Raw genomic sequence first — 3,679 nt, 5'->3', positions numbered from 1 at the left:
TTTTGGAAAGTACATAAGCGATTGGCGGTCAGGTTGAATGAAATCTAATTGTTTTGACTCATTTGGAATTGACTGCACAGAATATTAAGCAGCGTTTTTTTCTTTTTCATTTTAAAAACTGCTGCCGAAGAATAACGAAGTAAACAACACACGCATTACAGTTAAAGCAGCGAAGCAGAAACTCCAGTGTGAAGCTCCACAGCAGAACCTTCACCAGCACAGCAGTGTAACGGAGTGAAGGCCACTGGAGTTCTTTCCTGCTTTCATTGGTTTGTTTCTTTCTTCATTTTGTTCTTTCCCTTGTTGTTGTTTTTTAATTAATTTCTTTTTTCTTAGCTCTTTTTTTCATTTGTTTGTTTCTTCCTTCCTTCCTTGCAATTGGTTTCTTTCTTTCTTTCTTGCTCCCATTTCTCCTTCCTTCCTTCCTTTGTTTTTTGATACTTCTTTCTTTCTTTTTTCCTTTCTTTCTTGTCTCTTTTCCTTTCTTTCTTTTTTCTTTCTTTCTTTCTTTCTTTCTTTCTTTCTTGCCTCTGTTCCTCTTCCTTCGCCCTTTTTTACTCTTTATTCTTTCTTTATTTCTTGTCTCTTTTCCTTCATTCCTTTCTTTTTTTCATTCTTTTGATTCTTTGTTCCTTCTTTCTTTCTTTCTTTCTTTCTTTCTTTCTTTCTTTCTTTCTTTCTTTCTTTCTTTCTTTATTGTCTCTTTTCTTTTCTTTTCTTTCTTGTCTCTTTTCCTTTCTTTCTTCTTTCTTTCTTTCTTTCTTTCTTTCTTTCTTGCCTCTGTTCCTCTTCCTCCTTCCTTTTTTACTTTTTAGTTTTTTTTCTTTTTTTCTTTCTTGTCTCTTTTTCCTTCTTTTTTTCCTTCCTTTCTTTCTTTCTTTCTTTCTCTCTCTCTCTCTTTTCTTTCTTGTCTCTTTTCCTTTTCTTTCTTTCTTTCTTTCTTTCTTTCTTTCTTTCTTTCTTTCTTGTCTCTGTTCCTCTTCCTTCACCCTTCTTTACTCTTTAATCTTTCTTTCTTGTCTCTTTTCCTTCATTCCTTTCTTTTTTTCGTTCTTTTTTCTTTCTTTCTTTATTGTCTCTTTTCCTTCCTTTCTTCCTTTTTGCCCCTGTTTTCTGTTTTTGTTTTTTGCCCCTGTTTTTGCCTCTGTTCCTCTTCCTTCGCCCTTCTTTACTCTTTATTTTTTCTTTCTTTCTTGTCTCTTTTTATTTATTCCTTTCTTTCTTTCTTTCTTTCTTTCTTTCTTTCTTTTTTATTCATTCTCTTTTTTCCTTCCTTTTTCCCTTTCTTTCTTTCTTTCTTTCTTTCTTTCTTTCTTTCTTTCTTGCCTCTGTTCCTCTTCCTCCTTCCTTTTTTACTTTTTAGTTTTTTTTCTTTTTTTCTTTCTTGTCTCTTTTTCCTTCTTTTTTTCCTTCCTTCCTTTCTTTCTTTCTTTCTTTCTCTCTCTCTCTTTTCTTTCTTGTCTCTTTTCCTTTTCTTTCTTTTTTCTTTCTTTCTTTCTTTCTTTCTTTCTTTCTTTCTTTCTTTCTTTCTTGTCTCTGTTCCTCTTCCTTCACCCTTCTTTACTCTTTAATCTTTCTTTCTTGTCTCTTTTCCTTCATTCCTTTCTTTTTTTCGTTCTTTTTTCTTTCTTTCTTTATCGTCTCTTTTCCTTCCTTTCTTCCTTTTTGCCCCTGTTTTCTGTTTTTGTTTTTTGCCCCTGTTTTTGCCTCTGTTCCTCTTCCTTCGCCCTTCTTTACTCTTTATTTTTTCTTTCTTTCTTGTCTCTTTTTATTTATTCCTTTCTTTCTTTCTTTCTTTCTTTCTTTCTTTCTTTCTTTTTTATTCATTCTCTTTTTTCCTTCCTTTTTCCCTTTCTTTCTTTCTTTCTTTCTTTCTTTCTTTCTTTCTTTCTTGCCTCTGTTCCTCTTCCTCCTTCCTTTTTTACTTTTTCTTTCTTTTTTCTTTCTTGTCTCTTTTTCCTTCTTTTTTTTCTTTCTTTCCTTTTTTCTTGTCTTTTTCCTTCCTTCCTTTCTTTCTTTCTTTCTTTCTTTCTTTCTTTCTCTCTTTCTTTCTCTCTTTCTTTCTTTCTTTCTTTCTTTCATTCATTCTTTCTCTTTTTGTCAGTGGAATAAAAGTGTTGACGTGATGGTGTGCTGTGCCGTGACTGACACTCCACTGAGTGCACACTAATTACAGCATTCGACTGCGAGTGTTATCAGGACGCACAGAGCCGCGAGACAGCACTGCCCTTTCTGTATTCTCTTCCTGCTTAAAGGGAGACTTTAGTTTCTTCTGATATGATGCGATCCACCTCACACACGGCACCGCGGATCCCGCAGGGAGGTTTGTGATGAAGACTGTTTGCATTAGTTTAGGTTTATCACCCACTGGATGCTGTTTGTTAGTGATTGCTTGTCGTAATTGCTGGATTACAGAGTGGAAGAGCTCAGCGTTCTGAAGGAGTGACGCCAGCTCAGTCTCCAGCGCTTTGTGTTAGCGCAATATTTACTCAGAGAAAGTTCCTGGTGTTCAGAGTCAGGTTGTGCACATGCAAGTGTTCTGGGCTTCACACTGAGCTGCATGGAGTCTCTAAATGTCTGGAATGTTCCTTAAGTAGAAGCATATAAGCAACAATTTTTCTTTTTAAACTCCTTACATTTCTTTACTTCTTCCTCTCATTAATTTTTTGATATTAAATGCATTCTTTCTTTCTTTCTCTTTTTTCTTTCTTTCCTTCTCTCTCTCTTTATTCATCTCTGCCTATCGGATGAATAAAGCCGTGGTGGTTTTTGTAACCAGTGTCGACCTCGCAAGTGCACTGGCACAGAGCGGAATACGTGTGAGAGGAGCTGCGGTTAAAGTCACCCCTCTGTCTGTCCCCGCACTGAGAGTGGTGATCTCAAACCTGCCTACCTTCATAAAGAACGAGGCAATAAAGAAAGAGCTGGCCCGAGCTATCCCGCTCGGGTGCAGAAGCCCCAACATGCGCCACATCCTGTCCTTTCGCGGGCAAGTTTAAATGGTTTTAAACAACCGAGAACAGACACTAAATCTGAACATTAGGTGTAAAGAGGGAAACAGTGGCTTCACTGTCTTTGCCACCATGGAGCCACTGAGATGTTTCGAGTGCAGGGACATCGGTCACAAGAGGCTGAGCTGCCCTCACGGAGCCGTGCAGCCGGGGAGCTCGCGGGGCGACACGGCCGGGAAACAGGGTACAGCAGTGTGAGGACAGTCGGCGGGGGAGCACCGAGGAGTCCATGCCTGCGGCGGGCCTCGCCGACACACCAGAACTCCAACAGTGACCACGCCTCCAACGTCTGCACTGAAACACAGCAGCCAAAGACTAACGCACCACCACAGACACCCAAAGACACAAAACTGAACAACAGCTGAAACCAAACCACAAACTGTAAATTAATGGACAAAAAAAAAAAAAAACTGGGAAAAAATAGACGGGAAGTGGGGTGGGGGGCTTAGTGGGTGTTTTATAAAAATAAATTTTTTAAGTATGTAAATACTGTATGTGTACGTCTGTGTATGTGTATGAATGCATGTGTGTGTGTGTATATATATATATATATATATGTAAGTAACACTTGACAAGTAAAAATATGTAACATTGTTTCCATTATAAAAGTGCATTAAAATCTCAATCCCTCTCTCCTTAGGTTTTTCTTTCTTCCTCATCATTTTTCT

This window comes from Clarias gariepinus, chromosome 2 (genome assembly GCF_024256425.1).
Source record: "Clarias gariepinus isolate MV-2021 ecotype Netherlands chromosome 2, CGAR_prim_01v2, whole genome shotgun sequence".
Taxonomy (NCBI): Eukaryota; Metazoa; Chordata; class Actinopteri; order Siluriformes; family Clariidae; genus Clarias; species Clarias gariepinus.
This window is presented reverse-complemented; position numbering follows the sequence as displayed.